This window comes from Notolabrus celidotus, chromosome 11 (genome assembly GCF_009762535.1).
Source record: "Notolabrus celidotus isolate fNotCel1 chromosome 11, fNotCel1.pri, whole genome shotgun sequence".
Classification (NCBI taxonomy): Eukaryota; Metazoa; Chordata; class Actinopteri; order Labriformes; family Labridae; genus Notolabrus; species Notolabrus celidotus.
In genome coordinates this window covers 14,953,451-14,977,528 of record NC_048282.1, presented here as the reverse complement: position 1 = coordinate 14,977,528, position 24,078 = coordinate 14,953,451, and the positions used below count along the sequence as shown (strand labels likewise).

The 24,078-nt window shown below is 40.5% G+C and overlaps 1 protein-coding gene across 2 annotated transcripts in view; it reads left to right on the top strand.

Annotated features, from left to right (window-relative positions):
• Positions 1 to 11,386: 11,386 nt before the first annotated feature.
• kazna (kazrin, periplakin interacting protein a) overlaps positions 11,387 to 24,078 on the top strand; it is a 242,352-nt gene continuing 229,660 nt past the window's right edge. Inside the window, exon 1 of one of the 2 annotated variants that reach the window (XM_034696432.1) lies at positions 11,387 to 11,797. The gene's annotated coding sequence lies outside the window, so the exon portion shown is untranslated. The remainder of the gene's footprint in view (positions 11,798 to 24,078) is intronic. The other variant, XM_034696433.1, reaches the window with a different exon arrangement.

The following is a 24,078-nucleotide window of genomic DNA, read 5'->3' as shown; positions in this document are numbered from 1 at the left end:
TTGAATTCTCACAGGAAGTTATGATGAGAAGTGAGGACACATGATCAGAGATGATTGAAAAACAAAAACAGCATTCCCCAAAGTCTGAGGAGAAAACTTTGATCTCCTTCTTGTTAATTTCTTCATTTTTATTAAAAGTAAAAATATTAATCCTGAACCATGACTGGTTATACAGTTTGTGATATCCCTTCCCTCCTGGGTGGTTTTTGAAGGTATGTACTGTACCTGGAGATGAGAAGATGATGATGAAAATGAACATACAAGAGTTTGAATGATGCAGCTTGTCATCTGGAGGTTAAGATGAAGTTTGCATGTTCAGGTGAACTGTGCATGAAAAGATGACAGGAAGCTGTCAGAAGAGATTCAGGTGAATACTCACGAGAGAGAGAGCTGAGTCACAAAACCTTCGACTCTGCTTGTTGTGGTGGACATGACGGTGATGTTTTTTGAGACTAAATAGCTCAGATGTCAGACTTCATAAACTCTTGACTTGATTGAACACTAACCCTATTTCTGTCTCTGTAATATTTGAGCCTTGTATGCATGAAGGTCTCTTTACACTTCTAATTTCATGCCTTCTGCATCTTATGTAAGACTGAGTTTAAAGGAAACCTCTCATCTCTGATTTTACAAAGGTAACCAAAGGTGCTCTAAGCAGCACCGGGTGGAAGCAGTAATACAAACAGGATACTGTGGTAAAGCACTTTTGCACATGTCTCCTCTTCCCTCGCAGTGTGCTCTTCATGCAGGAGCAGAATAGATGTGCTAATGAGGACATTAATAAAGAATGCGGATCCATTTTTAATGATCCACTGGCCCCTTTAGTTTGAAACCAAATTTCACGTCCGTTCTGGGGTTTTCTGTTTAGGATCCGTGTTTTGTGCTTTCAGAGAGACTCATAAATGTGCTGTTTATTTATGCCTGCGCAAGCAAAGTACTGCATAAGACCTGCATACACCTGACTGTGTGTGAGTGAGGGAGGGAGATGGAGAGGCGCAGGATCAGTCTCTTCTGTCTTTATTCCGGGGATAAAAATAAAGTAGGCAAAGGAGAGAAGGGGGAAGAAATGTTTTCAACTTTATTATCCTGAAGGAAAGTTGGTTCAGAGCCAGGCATTAAAAACATGCACAATAGATCACAGAGAAGAACAAAAAGGAGTTGAATCAAAATCCAGTGATGCATTTGAGACCTTTATTTGTTCTCCTCTTTTTTTTTTTTTCAACTATCAAAGTCCACCTTTTTCTGCAACAAAGTCAACAATGTCATAATGCTTGTGTTTGGATTTTGCTCATGTTTTGGGTGACACAAAGTCTTGTTCTGTGTTTTCTCTCTTTGTGACTTCTCATTTGGTTTCTGATCAGACCCCGGGCCACATTGAGGGTTTATGCTGGTATCTGTTTTATTGCACATTTGACAGCATCACAAAAATACATTTGTCATAGTCTTCAGCCTCAGACAGATGTTATCATTCTTATCTGTTGTGTATCTTGTCCATTTCGCAACACATAATCCTGCCAAATCTCCACAGAGGGGTCAGAATGGGTTTAAAAACGAGGGAGATAAAAGAGGACGAGGAGCCAAAAAAGTAGAATCAGCCACGGGAACAGTGTAATGTCAGAAGTGGCTGCGCACACGCTCACACACATGCACGCGCTGTCATCTCTATTCACACTTTCGTCAGGGGAAAAAGAGTCTGTCTTCTCTCTGCAGCAGGCTTCTCCTTCTCATCCCTTTCTCTCTCTCCCCCTCCTCTCTCCCTCTCTCTCTCTCTCTCTCTCTCTCTCTCTCTCTCTCTGGCTTTGTTCATGCTGTGTTTGCTGTGCTCTCTGACTGAAGCAGCGCCACACTGGAGCACTAATGAGCAGACAGAGAGCAAACCCAAGCGCAGATCTCCCATCAGCCGAGCAGCAGCAGCAACTCTGACGGCATCTGAGGCAACCAGGCACAGGACTGATCTGCAGTCAGTGGGGAGGCAGCTGTGTGGAAACTAAATCACAGCCCTGGGAAAGGCGTAGGAGAGGTCGTGAGGTGGCTGGAGCGGTAAATAAGCAGTCAGTTTTAAGAGAGGGAGAGTGAGAAGATTAGCTCTAGTGCAACAGCCGAGCTTCTCAACACTCCGAGGCTGACTCTCAGAGCACTTTTTTTCTCTCTCTGAAGACTAAGGACCTTTCCCATCCCATCAGGAGCAGCTCAGCCATGGAGGAGACGCTCACCTGCAACCGCAGCCCTTTCTCCCAGGTGTTTGGGCGTCAGGGGCAGCTCATGCAAGCCAGTGAGTGTTGACCGCTACTGCAAAATATAAAAGTTTTATTGACTTCCTGACAAACTGATTAAGTTTAACTTGATTGCATACAGTGTTTTAAGAATGAAAGTTAGTTTTTGTTTAACGCTTAACACAAAATATGAAAAGGCATCAAGGAGACTTTTTATTGTGATGTTCTGATAATGACTCAGAAAATTGAATCCAGCAGTTTTGGTGTGAAATATTAAGGAGTTTAGGGAGGCAACAGTTGAAGATGTGTGTCCTAGTTTCGCCAGATAACTCTTTTCTTAATGACATTTTCCTTTTAAAGCAACTTCTGGTGCAATTTTTCATTCAGTCCTCTCATTTTTTCCTAATCATGCTTCCCTTTTATCTTTTATAAGGGAGGATAATGTCTTTTCACTGTCTGCTCTGTTCTGAAATCACTGTGAAAAATGACGCAATTTCTATTTCATACAGCATCATTCATTATGAGTTTTTCAAATGTAAACTGGGTGTAAAATGGATTATACAATTTCACCCAGTTAAACAGCCTTTTTGCATTGTGGCATATTGTGACGTACAAATCAATATTGAATGGTGTAATGCAGTTTGACATGGCAAAGCGTTAATGCTGATAGACTGTGATGCTCCTTTCATGCACAAGAGAGATGTCAGGTGCAAATATGTGTGTGAAATGTGTGTGCAGGGTTTGTGCAAGAGTGGAGCTCACTTTTCATGCATATGATGCAAACCTTTGATCTCTCTCTCTGACCGAACATACTACAGGCCAAAAAAGGAAAAATAGACGATGACCAGAGCAAAACCATCTCCAATGGTCGACTGACTCTAGAGATCAGATGGATTATATAAGAGAGCATATTGTTTGTCCTCCTGGTTGACAAGATAACAGTGCTGATTCTCAGTTAACTTCAAATTTGTAAATTAGCCTATTTAATTGACTTATTGCTTCTGCATTAAATGCTGCGACAACCCAACAAGTTACATTTTGTACCTTTCATCTTTGCAAATCTATGTCTGAGGGTGTTGAGCAGTGATGAAAAATAGATGATGTTTGCTCAAAATTATGCTATGTACTTTATGGGAATTATTTTGTAGCAATATTTGAAAGGTTTCTCCGCAGTATTTGCTGCCAGACACCCACACCCTCCAATCAACCCCTGCTATGTGGGTGCACACATGCATTATTTGTATATGAGACTTGGCGTCAGTGCTTGTGCTATAGCGCTTTGGTGGAGCTCTTTTGGTTGCTCTCTTTTTCAGGATCAAACCTCACAGCTGGATAAAGTCTGCCCCGGGGCATTCTGTTACAAGGTGTCACAGAAGTTCTAAAACAGAAAATAGCACCTTTAAGCCACGGCTGACCTGTTGGGAGGTGTAGCGAGATGTGATTTATCACAGGTTTGTTACATGATACATGCTTGTATCTGCTGGGCAGGCTCAGTATGGTATGGTTGATCTTTTTTTTTTGTTCATTTCAACCGCCATAAGTGGCAGGATTGTGAGTTTCCTTTGAACTGATCTGTTTCAGTTTTATTTTGTTACTGATCAATAAATAATGGTCTGCTTGTAGGCAGCTGGCCTTCTCTGCATTGGGAGTGTTTGTGGATGTGGAACACACGCTTTCTTAAGTGGCATCTTTCATTTAAAATGCTCCTCTGTGAATGTTTCTGCTTGTAGGTTAATGGCTGCTGTTTGTTTGTTTGTTTGTTTGTAGGAGTCAGTTGTAACCAGACTGACTAAGACTGGGAAGCTTTCCTGATTTGAAAGATTGAAGTGATTACTCATATCACATCAAACCAGATTGGGGGAAAACAGCAGACAGAGGAAGCGAGCAGAAAATCAACAGAAAAACATCGACTGTTAAAATGTTTGGATGCACGTCAAGCTTTCTTTGTACAAATTGTTTTTGGGTGACTGACAATATACTCACACTGAATATTCAGTCTTTGTCACATACTTATTTTACATTTGCCTGAGGGCTATTATTATATTCCTCCTTTTGTTTTCCCACATTTAAACTTAACCTAAAGGTAACTTTAAGTCAAACTGCAGAGCTCGTCTTTGGCATATCAGTCACTGCAAAGGTAAGAGCTCTGGGGGAATTAAACCTAAATGCCACTCTCTGGTTGTGAAAATGACATTATCATTGCATGTGTTGTGTTGAATTGCAGTCAGTCTTGCGTCCCCCAAGTTATCTATGCTCTTTGAAGCTTGTGCTGCATGTCTGAGATTTCGGATGTGCGAGGGAGGGAAGAGAAGGGGAGAGGGGAGAGGGAGATGGAAGGAGAGAAGAAGAAGCAAGGGAGGGGATGGGGGGCAAAAAAAGTGAGCAAGCTGCAAATTGTGTGAATAAGAGATGGGTGTTTTTTTTTTCTATTTTTAGCAGCAACCTTACATACGGTTACACAGCTGCTGGAAGACTAATCCACAGTAGCGCTGGCTGGCAATATCTGAGCAGTAATTATAGGAGGATTTTTTGTTATCTTTGGCTGTCACCCATCATTGGATCACAAGTCCCTCAGCTATATGCAAAGGCCTGCCTGAATTGCAGAGAGAGAAAATCCATTACATGAGTGTTGCACATGCCCAAAGACTTGAATATTAACAACCTTCTGGTGGTACCCTGGCAGAATAAACACTTGACAGATTTTTTTTTTCTCATGAATCACATTCACGTGGCAGAGCCAGGTGCATAATCCAGCTACAATTCTCCTTCTCCCCTCTGATCTGTGCTGTGTTCAGTTTGAGATGTGTTCTGTTGTCAAAAAAATCCCTGAGCAACCCCGGCTCACGTTTGAGAGGGGAGTGTGACGGCTAAGTTTGAAATAGTCAAAGTTTTTGTTGATAGTTTATTTTTTAGGAGTTTAACTTTGCAAGGTTGTGTCATTAAAGGTAGATGGCTACAAAACACCAACTGCACATCATTGTATTATCAAAAATATCATGTTTCTTTTTGTCCGTATTGAAAATAAAAAGAGGTTCCTCTGTAAAATCAAATTAATATTTCCAGCAAAGTAATGCTTGTTAGAAGCAATAACAAAGAGTTGGCCGTTCAATAGCAAGATATTATTGGAAACATATCTGTAGGTATGACTTGATGAAAGTAAAAAATCACCTGATGGCTGTTGCTCAATTTGGGTTAAAGCTTTATGTTTTCTCATGTATGCGCGAGTCTCTTGGTCCAAGGTTTAAAACCTGTGACAGTCTGAAAAAATTAAAATGTTAAATGACCAATTCCATATTCTAATAATATTTTCACAGTCCTCAGTTCTGCATTTTCTTAACTGGCTAAGATTTTTGATGCGTTTTTAAGCTTCATAAATAACCTTAAATCAAACAATCCATCAACAAATCTTTAGTTATATATCAATAATTCATTCCAAGTGTTATCTCTAGACACTTTACAAAAGGAGCAGGTTAGATCGTACTCTTTGTTATATTTTTATAGAAACTCAACATTAAGATATGATTCCATCTAATCTCATCTTCATCCACCATCAGCAAAGGAAGAATTTTGCTAAATACAGGCAGAAACCTTCAGCAGAACCAGACTCATGTTGAACAGCCATCTGCTGCAAAAGAGAGAGATGGCTAGTAAAAGACAACAACAGCAGTAACAGCAACTTTATTTGCAAGACCACACCATCAGAAAGATGTAATTTGATAATGACTCAATGTTTACATTTTTCAGAATTTGATGTTGAACTTCTTGCTGTTGCTGGTTTGGGGAAGCTTATTAGGGAATCTGCCATAGCTCCTGGGTGCAACAAATTCCCCCTTAAGAGCCCTAGAGGGAAAGAAAAGTATTAGAAAGAAAGGGTGTGAGAGGGCAGGGTGCCAATGGTAAACGTTTATGTACTATTTACAGGAACAGCAAAGTAATTAATAATAGACTGATCTTAACATTAAAACCATTAAAGTCAACAGAACTAATATTTACGTTTACACTATTACTGATAATGATAATAGAGGAAGGAATTATATCCTTTTAAAGTAGTTTGCGTAAAGCACTTCAACAATCATTGTAACAGTGATGATAAAGGTAATACTGGTATAAGTAGTTGTAGCAGCTGGAGTCTAGCAGGTCCACAACAGCCGTCCGTCTACAGCAACGATCCAGAGGAACCTTCAAGACACGGGAGCTCAAGGACTCCCAGAAAGATCTATGGTTTGCCACTTTGATGGGACAGGAAGATTTATAGTTAGTGACATGCAGACAGATAGAGGAGAGAGAGAGAGAGAAAGACAGGATCCCAGTGTATCAGATACCCTGACTTTCTGACTGTTGGCCTATAGCAGCGTGATGAAGAGTTGGTCCAAGCCATATTCCAGCCCTAACTGTAAGCTTTATCAAAAAGAAACGTTTTATGCCTTCTCTTAAAGGTAGAAAGGGTGTCTGCCTCCCTGACCCTGACTGGTAGATGATTCCAAAGGAGAGGGACATGATAACTAAAGGCTCGACCTCCCATACTACTTTTAGAGACTTTAAGTAGCACAATCAGGCCTGCATTCTTGGAGTCTAATGAAGAGAAGTATGGCACTATGATCTATTTAAGATAAGATATAGTAATTGATTATTAAGAGCTTTGTGATTCAGAGAAGGATTTTAAATTATATTTTAGATCTTAAGGGGAGCCAATGTAGAGAAGCTAATACAGGAGAGATGTGCTTTCTTTTACTTGTTCTCATCAGTACTCAAGCTGCAGCGTTTTGGAGCAGCTGACAAGTCTTTAGAGACTTATTAGGGCAGCCTGATAAAAGGAAATTACAATAATCCAACCTAGAGGTAACAAATGCATGGACTAGTTTTTCTGTTTTGAGACAGGATGTGTCTGATTTTTTGTGATATTGCAAAGGTCAAAAAAAGGCTGTCCTCCTGCAGTTTCCCATTATAATGTGTGTGTCCAATAGCATCTAAATAAGAACGTGACTTTCAGAGACAACTTGAAAGGAGAGGAGTTTATATTTTTAGCTAAGCAGTCAAAGTTGGAGACTGTTTCTTTTCATACCTACCACTTTAACCTTGAATATCCCCTTAATGCCTCCATAAACCGTCCGTAAATCCCTGCTCAGGAGAGGGGAGGACGTGATTTGAAGTTTTAATACGTGACCACTGAAGGTGTAGAACATATTTTTGGTCCTCTTTGAAGTGATTAATTCCTCTCCTTCTTCCACTTGTGTTACGGCTGCAGCACACTCACAGATTCCTCGCACCTCCTTACCCGGTGGGCTTTCCTGCAGTAAGAGATTAGCTTCATGCTCCTGGTGTTGCTAATCATGTAGAAAGAGTCACGTTGCAAGAGGTTTGCTGCTACAGCCAGTGTGTGCGTTCGGCAAGGTAACATATTCTGTTCATGTGGTGAGACTCAAAATCAGACTGTGGAGTTTGTTTGTTTTGTTTAAAATCTAATTTGTGTGCTTTGAAGGAAACTGTTGATTGGTGAAAATGAAATGTTACACTTGCTGTGAGAAAAAGATCAGTGCACTGATACTATCACTCACACTCCATCTGCTGTCATTTTGATGGGAATTAAAATAAATCCAAGGAGCCTAATTGACAAAATAAAACCGCAGGAGACACATTATCACTCTGACAGTCAAATTTATGCTGCACAGTGTCAGTCAGTGAGAGACAATGTTTCACCTCATTCAGGTCCTGAGAGAGACTAATAACATGAATCCTGATTAATGTCCGAAACATACAGTGCAGTACTTTGAGGTACACTCCACTGCACATGTTCAGGGTTTTAACACTTTGCAGGAAGTTTGTTTTTGATAAAGTGAGGCAATATGTGTTTTTAGTTTGTACTTCTATACAAATAATTGAAGAATTTTAAGACATACGTAGACAGTAATGCTCTACTTTGATGTGTAATGTGGTTATTATTGCTTGCAGGGACAGGTCAGTTACAGTACATATACTGGAGCCCTTTACTTATTTAACCTTGCACAATACTTTATGGTAGTTTGAATCCTCCTGAGGAAAACTTCCAATTTATTTCTGTATAGTCAGTGTTATGTCCCTTTGTGAATATTACATTTTAATAATAAATTCCTATACCAAGTGCACGGTCTACAAAGAGCATATATAATGCAGAGTCTCATATTCCCAAACATACAGGAAGATAGTTGGGTTATGGAGTTTTCACAGTGCCTTCTCTGCAGTATTTAGGTTCATTGCAGCATAACTTTGACAACAACTCTCTGGCTGTGATGTAGGATTCAGAAGGAAATTGAATTTGAAACCCCAATGGATTTCTGGTTCGGAAAAGGCTAGATTAAAGGTGTATTTATGACTCCAAAAATTGCTCAATAAAGGGTTGAAGGTCGCCCTCAGAGAAAATGAAATGGTCATCTATGGGGTAATGCACAGAAAAGGGACTTTTATTTTGAAAATAAACCTTATAAAGGTGGTGACCATGAAATATATCACCCTAAAGATTGATTGATAAATACACAGCAATAATGAAAAGAGAAAGTACACCCTACTGACAAAAGCTGTAACCCTGTCTTCAAAATGAATTAATTTTCAAGTAAAAGCAGAAGGCTCGGTCATTTCCAAAATAATGATTTATTATTATATATTATCCCTTACATAACCCACCCTGGCATGCTTTATGTCTAGACCTGTTGTTGATAGGTCATTCTAAGATGAGCACAGGTCATCCGTTTGCACCAGTGAGCATCCTCATCCTCACGAGTTCTCAAACAGGATATTGCCATAAGCGAAGTTGAATACCAAACAGGCAGCAGATTCACATGTGAATTATAAAGCTTACCGCTGTGCTCAGCCAAGCCCGTGTGCAGAAGACTATATGTGCAACTTTCTTTTTTAAGTAATGCAAATAAAGGGTCAGTGCTGGAAACTCAAGTGGCAGAAAAACACTTAGGGTCAAGTTGTTTTGGAGCAGATATCATCTGAGTTTTTTATTCAAAACTCCCTCCACAGGAAGTCTGCTTGTCAGGCAACAATTGAGTGAAAGCAGTGGACCATAGGACTTGTGGCACTCTGGAAATGTACAATGCCCCCCCAGCCCCCGACTCCTGCGCTTAGAATTAAGAATCTCCAACTTCCATTAACCTTCAGCTGAATGAGCACGCTGCCAAAGAAGCCTGATTGAAAACAGAGTGAGGGTCAGCAGGTGCTGTCTCTGTGAATATCCTTCACCTCATCGTTTAACTTTGTCAATCAGAGTATTTTCTGTTTTATATCATTGTGTTTTTTTTCCTTGCCATACTTAGCATTTGCACTCAGTAGCACTTGGTAAAGAAACCCTCACCTTCAGCCCTCTGATTTTTATCTACAGTGAAATCACAGCCGTATAACACGTTGGATCTTGTTAAGATTTGGTGTTGCAGAGAGTGTGGAACAGTCGGACCATAACACTATCCTCAAGGACATTACACAAGACTGAATCTATGCTTTTGAGAGTCTTACTTTCTCTGCCTTCTGCTCCACTCAATTCCATCATCACTGAAGTGTTCATACATTTCAACAGAAAGTCAATAGGCATGAGTATCCCACATTCAGTGGATCTGAAGAAGTTTGATTTTTGAGGATCACAGCACTTGATCAATGTGTAATTTTTTTTATATATATATTTTACCATCCTTATTTATGATTTTTAGGAAAGTCTTTTTATATTCAAATATATATATATGGATGAATTCTAGCCTGCTTCAGTACCTACTATTCGATGCTTTTACTGGCACTTGAGTTGTTTTTCGTGTTTGGTATCTTGGTGTCACAGTACATTCCCATTCAAATAAATAAAAATAACTGTACGTGCCAAAATAACATGAAAAAACAACATGAAGTTAGCTGATCTTTTGGGATTCTTGTTAGCTGATCTTTTGGGATTGTGTAAAGTTGGTATAATAAATACACATGGGCAGACAACAATAATTCCAAGAAATGTTTTATATTACTTTTTAAATAAGGAATATGGTTCATAGTTGCTGGTCAATCCTAACAAAAAGCAGTTGTTCTTGGAACTTCCTTTTATCAGGGAACCGTTCCCTACGAAAATGCTGACTGTGTTTCCTGTGGATTATCCAGATTAACAGGGTTAGTCTCTCTGGATGGGAAGCTTTTGAATTTTAAAATTAAAAGATATTTTTAGGTGCAGTGAGCACCAAGCATATAGTCGCATTTAATACATCAGAGTTTTGGCAGAGTTATATGGAATGGACAGTTCAAACTCTGGGAAAAAAAACTCCCTCTGATATATTTCACTTTATTGCATAGAGAGGTGCACACCTTGCTGGCATCACCACCAGGGGCGTCATAGTGGGGGAAAAAAGTGGGACTGACTACCTAGGGCCAAGTGGGGAGGGGGGCCCTTAATGGGCCTGAAATAAAATGTGTTTTCTTCTACACTTTTATTTTGTTTTCTTATAACGGCAATGAGATAACTAAAGTTGTATGAATAAATAAACAAACATTCAGAATTCCTTTCTGGATAAAAGGGGAGTCTCTCTCAAAGACCCCCCCCCCCCCTTCCTTCTGATCCCACAGAATGGTTTAGTCCACGCTGTTCCTGTCGACTGGATTGATCTGTTAGCGGTCAGTCAAGTGAAGAGAGAGTGATGCTGCAGGACCATGTCTCCCCCAAAAGCCAAGTCGGGGTTTCAAAAAAGAAAAGAGAAAAGGCAAAAGAAAGAAAGCAAGTGGAGGGAAAACAGCTTTTAACAGCTTTCTTTTAAAAGAAAGATGGGCACAACTACACAGTTTAAAAATAGGCTCTGTGAGATACGCGTCTCATGCCTAAAGTGGGGAATTCTCATATTTTCATAGCATCAAGTGGGGCTGAATCTGATTGAAAGTAAACTGTAGGTTTTTAGTGTTTTATTTGATTTCATGAGGTTAGATTATACAAAATAATGCCCCACTGTTGTTATTCAACAAGTCACTTGGCTTCAAATAATCTTGTTTAAAGAGGTGGACAGTCTGAAGGTCAGTTACATTTGAAGAAATTGTAAAAAATAACAATATTGATATGTAGCTTAGATTTGAGTCAGTTAACCAGGATAGTTCTAAGCATATATTTTTATTTAATGCAAACAAACCAGTATCATAGCAGCAATGTTATATTTTGTAGGGTAGGCTGTGGTGATGGGGCCCACTGAGATGTCTTTTCAGGGGGCCCAGAATTCCTGGTGACGCCCCTGATCACCACTGCGACATGAAGACTCACACCTGGATTAATTAGACGGTACCGCCTTCCTGTACAGGGATTGGCCAGTATTCCTGTGCTGTGATTGGCTTATTCGTGTGGCCGTAAAGTTTCTCGTGTTCGCTCTCTACACCAGAGAAGTTACCTCGAGGACAGTGGAAGCCATGAGGCAACTAGACAGTCGCGCGAGTTCCTTGTTAGCTAGCTACTGGTTAGCCCAATTGCTAGCAACAGAAATGACTTTATTTAATACGTTACAACTAAAAGTTATCCAAACCTCAGCTTGTTTGATTGGAATTATGTGCGGTGTGCTCTATACAGCGGACGGAAGAAATAATACGTCATTTCCTTTAAGGTAAGACACTTAACACTACTAACCAGTGCTCACCTTTATGTCTATTATTAGTTTTATCAAATGCGCCACAGTTTGCTCATTAGTTTGCAGATGAGTGGGAGATGCCTGTTATCCAGTCTCCGTAAAGGAGGGAGGCGGATAAAAAATAACATTTTCTTGTAATTCTGCTCCTCCAAGTTCAGTTTACTGAGTGACGGAGCGTTGACAGACATCTACAGAGATGTTTCCTTGTGGCCCATTTATTGTTATTGATGAAATGTCTAAAAGCTGTGAAAGCATGTTCAAATGGTTTGTTTGCCTCCACGTGCTGTATGGACTGTAAAGTCTCTAATGTGTGTAGTCCTATGTGATCTCTGTAAAGATATGTCAGACTCTGAAAGGTGCACCCAGTGGCGGGTCTAGACCAATTTTACTGGGGGGGCCAAGGCTGGGGCCAAGGGTGTTATCAGAGGGACACATTCAACCCTGACAAAAGAGACCCTCAGGTGATGAGCATGTTGACTTTACCTTTGTAATGACTTAGAACTAGGTAACGCTACGCAGACATATTTTAGCATTGTTTTATTAGCTATTAAAAATGCATAGTATTTTCTCAGCTAACAGTGCATATTCAATCTGTTATTAACAGCATTTCAGAGAAAATCTAACATTAATAACTCCTGCTTTGATATCACTTCATCAGAGATGTATCTCTTGCACACCCAAAATGAGTGCTTGCACAGAAGAAGTAATTGAAAGTCTCAAAATGAGCATTCATCATCTAGTGGCAGAGTCGTTGCTCTCTGTCTGTTTTTTTTCATTTTCAAACTTATTTCGTAGTAATGATTGTGTGGTTTTGTAAAGCTCCCTGTCAGTAGTCTGCAGGCCAGGACGAATAAAAGTCATACATGGACCAGGTGACATTTGTTTGGTGTGGAGGGGGGGGGGGGCCACAGGGGGGTCCAGATTCAGTTTTACTGGGGCACTGGCCCCTGTTAGCCCCTCCCCAGAACTGCCACAGGGTGCACCGCAGAGGTGTAGGGATTATAGATATTCTGGAGAGTGTGTTCTTAGAGTCTTTGTTGGGCATGGCTATAGATGCATGTGAAGAAGACTGAAGTTAAAATTGCTGGTCACAGTAGATCAGTTCTTATTGTGTACGATGAAGTACCTCTAACTATTTATGCTTCAGGGATTCTATTGATGTTTAAGGTCAGCCAACAACACTGTATTTTATTATACTACAGATAATGTAAAGATTAAGAATGAGAAAGCGGTCCAAGGTAGGAAAACTAGTTAAATGGTGACAGTCATCATGGGTAGAGAAGGCTCATTGATGCGCAGAGGGAGTGAAGGTTGGTCAGTATGGTCCGATCCAAAAGAGCTTCTGGGGCTCGAAAAGCTGAAAAACTCTGTCAGAAGACACATCACAGTGTGTTGTGTATGGAGCTGTGTAGCTGCAGACAGGTCAGGGTGCCCACATTGACACCTGTCCACTGCTGAAAGTGCTTACATAGACATGTGAGCATCTGAACTGTACCACAGAGTGATGGAAGAAGGTGGTTTGGAGGAAAATGGAAACAAGTTCAAGGTGTGGACTTGACTTCCAAATTCCACAGATCTCAATCTGATAGTACATCTGTGGGATGTGCTGGCAAACCAAGTCTGATCCATGGCCCCACCTCACAACATCCAGGACTTAAAGGATCTGCTGCCAACATCTTGTTGCCAGATACCTCAGCACACCTTTAGAGGTCTAGTGGAGTCTTATCTGGTTGTCGAGCCCTGTAGGGGAGCCTATAATATTGTGCAGGTGGTCATAATGTTATGGCTGGCTGCTGTAAGCCAACAAAATCCAGCATAAAACTTAATAAAGCACACTGTTTTTTAAAAAATTTTATTCTCTGGCATGAATTGCCAGCCGGTGTAAAAGCTAGCAGTTGGATCTCAGCGGTTATGTGGTTATCATATCAGCCGGATGTGATGCACAGCAGCAGGGCTGGATGTTAGCCAGTAGCCAGGCTGCTGAAACCTCATCTGCTGCCTCTCTTCATCAGCCGCAGACAGTGAACCACGCAGTGAGGCATAGCTGCTTTCCTACACTCTTCCAAACGTACAGACTGAAGGAGAGTGATTGGGTGGATTTTGGTATTATTCTTAGAGAGGGATGTAAATGTTTCTAGTGAAGTGTTTGAACGAGAAAGTTTCAGAATTGTGTTTTAATGTGAGAGAGTTTGACTGGTTAACACAGGAAGGCACATGTATCTTTTTACATGACAAAAAAAACCTTATTGTACTAGATACACTCTATAGTCTCTACCCAGATATATTGATGATAAATCAAGTAACTTATTTAATAATAAAAAAATTGAAAGTTTTTCAGTCAGGGCCATTTTTTGTCTAAAGATTTCTCGTTTGACATATAGTGACCCCCCCCCTAAAAGTCAGGACATCATCAGGGAATTTTGTGGCATATTTTCAATGACCATTTATTGAATTATAGGATTGAGATTAAAACTTGAAAAAGTGTCATTTCAACTCCATGTAAGGGATCATGCAGAGTCATGCAATGCTTTAGGACAAAGACCTTCCCTTCTGGCTCATCTGTGAGGCAGCTGTAATCCTCACTAATCACTGAAAGTTGATTATGTTTGCAGTTGTGATTGTTTCTCAGCGTGTTCTGTATTCAGCTGTACTCAGAATGACAGTAAGACATGTGTTTTCTTGCCCACGTTGTCATTTTTTTCTGCTGGCTGCATTTATCTGCAGAGGCAGGTGGATGATGCGTCAGCAGCAGCATGCGATGTTTCTGCCAATCACGTCAATCCTAGTTTCTAATCCTTCACTTTCCCGCTTCTAAATCCTCACTTCAGGCATCTGTACTCTCTCATCTAGACAATCCATCTCTGCGAGGCTTTCCTCTGTGAGATGAGAGATCATTGATGAGTGATAAAGGCTTAAGCTATAATCCCAGAGACATACAGGATTATATGACAAGTGTTGCACATTTGAAGTAAGATATGATGTGGGCTGTGACACGAGGTGGGGACTTTTCCAGATATTTGATTGCCAAGGACAAAAGTAAAACAAGTAGTTGTTGGACCATTTTAATTTTTAGCACTCACACAACTATTTGTATAACTCATTAGCAATTTTTTTAAATTTGATTTTATTGCAGAACAGTGCACAGACAAATATAGTTAAAGACAACAACAGACATTATCATGTTAGTGAATGTATTGTATCCATAGACTGTATAAAATATGGACGTAGTATCTGTGACGTCACCCATCTGTTCCTAAGAGCTGTTTTGAAGCAAATCGACGGCAGCAGCCATATTGGTAATGCGGAACTCAACTAGGTAGAGTGTGACGTAGTGTGAGTCTCTTAGCCAATGGCTGTGTGTTCCCGACCGGGATTCACGTCAGTCATGTCCTTATTTGGGCAAAACTCATAATCTTAATATCTTCTTAACCGTCACGTTAGAAAAAAATTCACCCCCCGTACAGTGTGTGCCATTAGAGAGATTAGCGTTGTAGGGCCAAGCCGTTTTTTGAACCAGGCTGTAAACATGTTTATTAATGCTGCAAAGATCGTCTTTTTCCCATTCATATCTATGTGGTTTCCGGTGTTTCTGCAGCCAGCCTCAAGCGGATTTTCGATGTATTGCAGTTTATATCACTTCCGCATTGGCTTCATCGTTTGAGACCGGAGTTTGCCGCTTGATTGTATCTTTGTGTGTGTGCGTGTTTGTGTGCGTGCATGTGCTTGTCAGTGTGTTTGTGTGTGTGGGTGAGCGCATGTGCAGGTCGACATTCTCAGCTACGCTTTGATGAGGGGGCTTATAATGTTTAATCATCATCATTATCATCATCATCATCATCATCATCATCCTAGACTTAGAGAAAAATTAATGATATACATTAATAGTAAGAAGTTGTTGCATTGCAACAAAAATAACAGCAGAGAGCCCCCAGGCAGCCAGACCAAAATTCACAGTTTCAACCAGGAGTGATATCTAATATATTTGTATTTTTTTTTTATTCATTTGTTTAATTTTGCTCATAACTCATTAGCTGATTTGTATTTTCAACAATGCCTCATTTCTCAAATTCCTTTGGTTTTGGAAAACAGTGACATTTCAGCAATTAAAACAAAACACCAAACACAATATTAAATATTAAATTCTCTAAGGTGAACAAAGAAACAACCATAATGCCAACCGTTTTTCAGTGTGGCAAACAAAGAAAATCTCCTCATGAGGACGAGGGCTTTAAATGATTTTGCTTCCTGCTGTGCATGTAATAGACCTGCAGTACAATAATTATAAGTTTCCTAAACATCCCATAATATGCCTGAAAAACTACCCACAGTTGCTTTAGCTTGATAAGAACCAAGTAAGAGGAAGATGAGAATAGCTTTGATGCATGTAGGAAATAAATAAGCAGAATCCCTTACTCAGTGCATGAAGAGGCTGGTGAGTATAAGAAGATGCTTGTATAGTAATAACAAACCTCAGATATGTTGCTACCCTATTATTGATGAACAAGAGCGGTCTAATCAGAGCAGGAATTCAGCTCTAATTAAATGTTTAATATTAATTAAAAGCTGAATACTCAATTAGTGCTAATTGAATAGTTTAATACTTATGGGTCATCAGATAAAGACATAATAAAAAAGATTTATCGTCTCTCCAAGGTTAAAGGATTCATTCTGCAGATGTGTGGAAATGCTTCAAAATCTCACCTTCCTCTGTAATTATCAGAGGCCACGCCGCCTGAGGGAGTAATCTCACTCTCGCTGAGGTGTTAGACTGGCAGAGCTCAGCGGGCTGCAAAACTCACACTGAGCCGTGCTGGACTGGGCTGACCCCAAAGATGCTTCAGGTCTGAACAGTTTGCAGTCAGGGTGGACTCCACTGACAGCATTTAGAGGAAATTAAACTTTTGGTGTAAGCAAATGTTATGGAAAGAAACAACAAATAGCTACATTGAAGAAATTTAACAAGGTGAAATTTTAGGGAATTTGATCTGTAAATGAACTATTATGATCACTGATGGTCCAACTTTTGTTTACTGGCTCATATATTTCTCATCTATTTGATGTAAATCTAATATAACAAACATTTGACTAAAGCATTGTTTAGATTAATTTGGAAACAGTGTCACAAATACATGATTTATGATTACAGAGATTTACTTTAATATATCATTTCTTTATTAGAGATACCTACAGCAAAATCCTACTAAACTCCCAAATCTTGTTCACTCAGGACCGCTCTTGTCAAAGAGAAGTCATTATTTGCATTCAATTCTACTCGGCTGTATTTCTCTGTATGTGGGCATGTGGAAGGGCTCCCAGAACAGTGGGAGTATGCCTACATGGAAGGGCATGATCTCCTGGGAGAGCACACCTCCCCTCGCTTTCAGGTGCATACATTGAAATGCCAAGGCAGGGAGAGCAGCAGGAGCAGCAAAGACCCCCTGGGGTACAGAACAGCTGGGATCAGTGAAAATAAGATATTACTTTATTGATCCCCCGGGGAGGAAATTCAGTTGTTACAGCAACCCAGACATAAGTACAATCAAGAAAGAAGTTTCAATAAGTAAAAATAAAAATAAAGTAAGTAAAAATAAAAATAGATAGATAAAGCTAGAATACACTTTAGATATATACAATGTTACAAATGGAATTTAAATGAAATAGAAGTAATTAAAAGTAAGTAATTACAAGTAATACATATGACACTGGTAAAATAACAACATAAAACGGGGGCTGGGGTGGAGGTGAGTTTACACAGTGGTGTGCAAGGGAAGCAGCAACAGTAGGCAGGCTAAAGCAGTTTAAGAGGATGCATATTTTGCCATTTGCAGATTTGATACGTAGATTTAATCAGCTGAGCTGCCAGCTGATTGGAGCTGGTGTTAAGGGCAGTTGATGTACTTTGGGCCTGGCTTGACTTTGTTGCATGCCTGAACTAATGCTTCGCTCAATTTTTTGTTGTCTTTAATTATTATTTGGGAGCATATCAAAAACCTAGGTAGATTAAACCACAAGAGGACAGTGAGAGAATAGGCTGTTATGTAATTTGTGTGAACTCATTCTTTATTCACTAACAAGACCTCACTCTTGTTCTAATGCTTATATTGTAACAAGACATGATATAGTACGTAAATAAAACCTGTTATTGAACATCAAAAAAAAGAAACCACGCGATAGTACAGTTTGAATAATTTTATTAAGTAAAGTTAAAGGATCGAGGTAAGGAGGGATGAGTAAGGCTCGAGGTAAGGTGGGATGAGTAGGGGTCGAGGTAAGGAGGGATGAGCAAGGGTTGAGGTAAGGATGTATGAGTAGGGGTCATGGGAAGGTGGGACGAGTACGGGTCGAGGTAAGGTGGGATGAGTACGGGTCGAGCTAAGGATGTATGAGTAGGGGTCGAGGTAAGGTGGGATGAGTAAGGGTTCAGGTAAGGAATGATGCGTAAGGCTCTAGGTAAGGTGGGATGAGTAGGGGTCGTGGAAAGGAGGGATGTGTGAGGGTTGGGGTAAGGAATGATGAGTAAGGCTCTAGGTAAGGTGGGATGAGTAGGGGTCGTGGAAAGGAGGGATGTGTGAGGGTTGGGGTAAGGAATGATGAGTAAGGCTCTAGGTAAGGTGGGATGAGTAGAGGTCGAGGTAAGGAATGATGCGTAAGGCTCGAGGTAAGGTGGGATGAGTAGGGGTCGTGGAAAGGAGAGATGAGTGAGGGTCGAGGTACGGAATGATGAGTAAGGCTCGAGGTAAGGTGGGATGAGTAGGGGTGGAGGTAAGGAATGATGATTAGGGGTCGAGGTAAGGAATGATGAGTAAGGCTTGAGGTAAGGTGGGATGAGAAGGGGTTGAGGTAAGGAGGTATAAGTGTGGGTCGATGTACGAAATGATGAGTAAGGCTCAAGGTATAGTGGGATAAGTAGGGGTAAGAGGGAGAGAGAAGATGAAGGGATAGGGAGGGAGGGAGGGAGGGAGGGAGGGAGGGTAGCAGGAACTGAGATGAATGAGAGAGCATTAGTTAGGCGGGTTTATATATACACAGGTAGTGATAATTACACAGGTGAGGGAGATGATGAGCTGCAGATGATTAGATTGGGTTCTGGAGGCGTGGTCCTTTTCTTGAACTTGCGTTATTGAACTTCATATATTGTAAAATGCTGCCCGATTCATTTCTGGCTCGATGCACTGGTTCTTATTGATCATTTCTGTTTGTGACAATTCAAAAAATAAGAAGTACAACACAGCAGTGTAATGAGCATTTGGTGTTAATCGATTTAAATGAAATGTAATTAGACCCAAGCCCGCAGTGAGCTGTTTGTAAATAGAAAGTCCTCTGATGGAATGTAACGCTCAGTTTTAAATTAACCACTAAACCTCGACAGAATGATGACATCATACATGTAATTCCTCTTGTTTATGTTTTGGCAGCGACTTCCAGCCCCCACAGCCAAATCAGCAGGACTGACAGTGTGAGGAAATGGTCTTGTCATGTGTGATTCATGACCCCCCACAACCCCCCTCTCCCTCCCTGTCTCTCCTAGAGCTTCTCAAGTGTAGTTTGAGATACTGCGGCACAGCAAATATGTCCACTCACATTACAGACTTCCATACCTCCTACCCACAAACGAACAACACCTTGCCAGTGTAAACACTTCTATATATATCAACATTACCACGATGAGGTAACGTGATGTGTCAGTCTTATCTTAAAACATGAAAATACGGGCACCAACCCAACTCTCATTTCCTTTCCTCTCATTTGCAGTAATGTTAAACAAATGCAATCACTCAGCATTAGCTGTTAATAGTTCAGCTGTGAGTTCAGAGAAAGTGCATACTCCTGTTAGAGAGTATCCAAGATCGTTTCACTGCCAGCGCATTTTTGTCTTTTATATTCACACAGCATTGCAGAGGAAATATGAGTGGCACATTAGAAAAATCCTGCCTCGTGGATGTGAGATGTCTGGGAGTGCTCTGAAATTCAACTCTTAACCTCAGTTAGAGATATTTATCCTGCTATGCACATTTTGATCGTCATAGTCTGGAAGATTCAATAAACAAATGAAAGTCTGTTTTTACAGCAAACACAGGCGAAGATTCGCTGAGCCTCTAGATACTTGGCCTAGATTGAAACTTTGACAGTATTTACAAAGACACTTCTTATAGTTGAGGGATGCGCTGAGAACAGCACACTCTGCGACCACCCAGTATGTAAGAAAACTTCTCAAAGCATAAAAGTCAGACAGCTTGGAGTTGACATAACAGTTTAATCTCATTTTTGGCAGTGGGCTCCGAGCATTGAATCCTTCCTGTTTGTGCAGAGCTGTGTGTTGGCTGTGACCAACACTAACTACAAAGCATTACACATAAGGATTTCCTTTCCACTTAAGAGCCCCAAGTTTATGAGCCGACAGTGTTTGTGATGCTATATTATTAGAAGACGTTGTTAATACACTCACAACGCCAGTCCATTTATTTTCCAGCCGCTGTCCCTTTGTGCCTGGACATCAGATACTGTTTCTCTTATTCTGTCTTGGATGCAAAAAAATGTGCTCAAGCTGCTCTGTAATCCATTCAACAATTGAGGATGTTGTTACAACTGCAGAAGAAAAACAGAAGAATGAGGGCAGAGAGAAGAAGGAGGCTTCAGTCATGTAAAGCTCAGCACAAACAGAAAAGGGAAAAAGCGAGGGGGGTGCTTTCTCTGCTGGAGGGAGAAATAGGCAGATATGGTGAGCCAGATATCCTGTAACACACACAAACAAACCCACACTCACACACGTACACAAAGACAAAAATATACACAAACCGTTTTAAGTGCAGAGCTAAACCTCCTCCAGGAAACCACATCCCCTTTTCTGCTTCTCTTTCTTTATTCCACCCATTACAGCGGCAACAGACACGATTAGTGGGGTTTAATGAGCTCTGCACAGATGAGAGTTGTGCTTGCTGCACTCTGCTTCACAACTACAGAACCCCCGGGGTTCGGCTCCTCCGAACGAATGATGTGCACTCCAGCGCCTTTTCTGTCTCTTTATTGTGACCGTGTAAATCTTGTGTGGGGGGAGATGTACAGAATTATGTGCATCTGTGTACATGCTTGTAAACATGCTTATTGCATGTGAAGATGCAAGCTAGATGTTTGTGGTGTGTGTTTTTTAATGAGTCGGGAAGAGTGCATGATCTGGATCTGCAAATAGTGTTTTTTAGTATTCAGCTAATCACATATGCAAGAGAACTAGTCCTTAGAGCTTCAGAATATAGCACATTCTTTATCAGGTGACAGTTTTTCCCCAGGAAGTTGAGATTGAGACAACATTAAAAAAACTCAAAATTTTGCATTAGGACAACCTGTACCTAAAGGACTTTGAGAAACATAATGGTCCAATGGTCTTGATGCGTTTGTCACCGTTTCACTGCTACAACATTTTGCCTTTTTTCATTGAACTCACTTCACACATCCCTTCCCAGCTGCATCTTTTCCCTGCATATTGTATGCAGATGCTCATTGTGCTTAGTTTTTCAGTGAAGGTATTTGGTTCCTTTTGAAGCCTTGCCTTCATAATCTCCCACCAACCTCAACACTGAAAAAAAAACACAGGGAACTTCTGAAAAACAGCAGCACACACAGCAGCCAAAACATCACTTAAGAGGATATGAAATGCTGAATACACACAGCAGCACTGTTATGAAGATTCCCTGATGAGGCATAACTTTGTATTAGAAAAAACAACACATTCTTATCAGGTGTAATATTTTCATGCTAATAGACAACATTTAATTTGATGTTCATTTAAAGATGTTGTGCTTCCTATCAGCCTGGGAGTGTCTCTCGCTGCAGTCATTCCACTGATTTACTTTTTATTCACAAGGTAATCAAATTTAATTGGACTGCTGTAAACAACATTAGACTTACTTTGGTTTACAGGCATGAAGAGCAGGTATAGTCCAACAATGTGGTGTGTGTTATTGTCATCATTAGGGGGCAGTGTTGCACAGTGAAACTGCAAGGTGCTGTATTAATGTTGTGTGATGCTGCATTCCTCATTTAAAGTCTGTGCCACACTATTTTCAGATAATTAAGAAACACTCCCAGATTTGTGCCTTTTTGTTTCTAACATCATCAGTTTTCACTCTTACTTTTTTTTACCACCAGTGCTAAGACTAGCAGTCCTCAATGTTCAAGGTCATGGCCTGGCTTAGAGTTTACTGTATTTGAGAAATGACTTCATCTACCAGAAAATCAGAGTATTTTCTGTGTGAACGAGTAAAACAATTACACATCTCTAAGCACGTGTTCCCCCACCGCTCATATCATAAGAAGCATCTACCACTGACTAATATAGCTCTGTTAGTGTGAGGTTCATGATGCCTTTTATAGCCTCTCACAATCTTTAAGTCCATTAATTTTAATTTTCAGAGCACCAATTGCCCATCTGCTCCATTTACAAGATGTTTAAGTGCAGTATTTTACACTGTGTTTAACTGTGCATATACTAAGCCACATGCAAGCCTCACAGTTAAGCAACAAAGGAATTAGTTGTGCCATAAGAGTGCGACAGAGTGTTCCCTAGATTTCTCAATAAGTGGATAATTGACACATTGATGAGATCCTATCAGGGGAATCTGATTTTAGGGAAATGTAGCAGGACAAACATCTTTTTTTAGCTCCTCATTGAATTTATTGCAGACATAAATAAGAAACCCAACGTATTTATACTCACAGGACAAGCGCAGCTTCACACGGTAGCATCCTGAAGAGATATAATAAGTAAAGCTGGCTATTTAAGTTGGTCTGGTGAATTCAAACTTTGTCATCTTTACTAAAACATGGATTCTCTGACCTCATTCTAATGCCTCTCACCAAACTCAGGGGAGTTTGACCTTTCCCAGCTCAGGTCTTATAGCTGCAAAATGTAAGTCTGACATCAGAAGCACCCAAAATGGATTTGGGGCCATCAATTCTCCATGTTTCTCAACATTTCTCCACTTTTTCAAATGTACCGCAAACAATTCCCATGAAATAAGCCTCCTTTATCTCGCCTCAGCCCGACTACTGCTGCTACCTTATCCTATTAGGTTTGCTGCATACACTCATTCAAACATTCCTCATCGGCAGTGATCTGATTTCCCCTGTCACCCAGAGTTCTCCCTCCTGAACAGATAAAGACCTGACAGGGAGCCGCCGTGTCCCCTTCTCTTCATTTGTTGTTCGGCTGCTGCGCCATAGGAGCACATGTAAGGCACTTTGAGATTTGCCTCCACTGGTGAGACGCAGATAGGGAAGGAAAAAGCGAAGACGACAGAAAGAGGACGGGAGACAGGAGAAGCGGGGAGATGGAATGACAGTTTTATTTTCTTTGCACCAGTTTTACCCTAACTGCTGCAGTCTCCATAACTTTGCCTCGCTTTCAGAGATGCTGAAAGCAAGCTGTAGGTGAAATCTATTTCAGTTTGCAGATGAAGACATAGAAATCCTGTAAATTGAGCTATTCTGCATTGTTATCCTGAGTAAAAGTGTCTCTGTATTACCTCCATGTCACTCAGTGGTGCACTGGAGTAGTTTGGTAATGCAGAACAATTGATTTAAAGTAAGTTAAAATTCACATTTCTATTGTTTTGTGTAGCAAACATCATGTACAAGCTTTTAAATATCATAGTATATGTTTGTGTTATTCATTTTTAGGGGTACCTTGCCTTTGTTGATAGGACAGCTGAAGAGGAAACACAGGAAAAGAGGGGAGTGGAGAGAGGGGGATGAACTGAGGTAAAGGGATATAGCTAGGAACCGAGCCAGCAAGGACTACAGCCTCTGCACATGGGGCGCACCCTTTAACCATTAGAATAATGAGTCGCCCCTTCTAATGATCTATTAATCTATAGCAGTGGTTCCCAAAGTGGGGTTTGAGACCCCTAGGGGGTCACAAGACACTGATTGGAGGGTCACGTGATGCCTTCAGAAAAAACAATAACATTTTTTATTATTTAAAATTGCTTATTTTGGGACACCATTTGGCCTAGTGGTGCTTAGCGTGCCCCCCATATACAGAGGCTACAGTCCTCGTTGCAGGTTCGACTCCTGGCCTCTACATTTGCTGCATGTCTTCCCCGACTCTATTCCCCACATTTCCTGTCTTTCTCCAGCTTTTACAATCCAATAAAGGCAAAAATGCAAAAAAAAGATAAGTTAAAAAATGGAAAATTATAGATTTGATCAAGTATTTTAAAAATGTTCACATTTCAGACAAAACGAGGGAATAGAAAATGTAA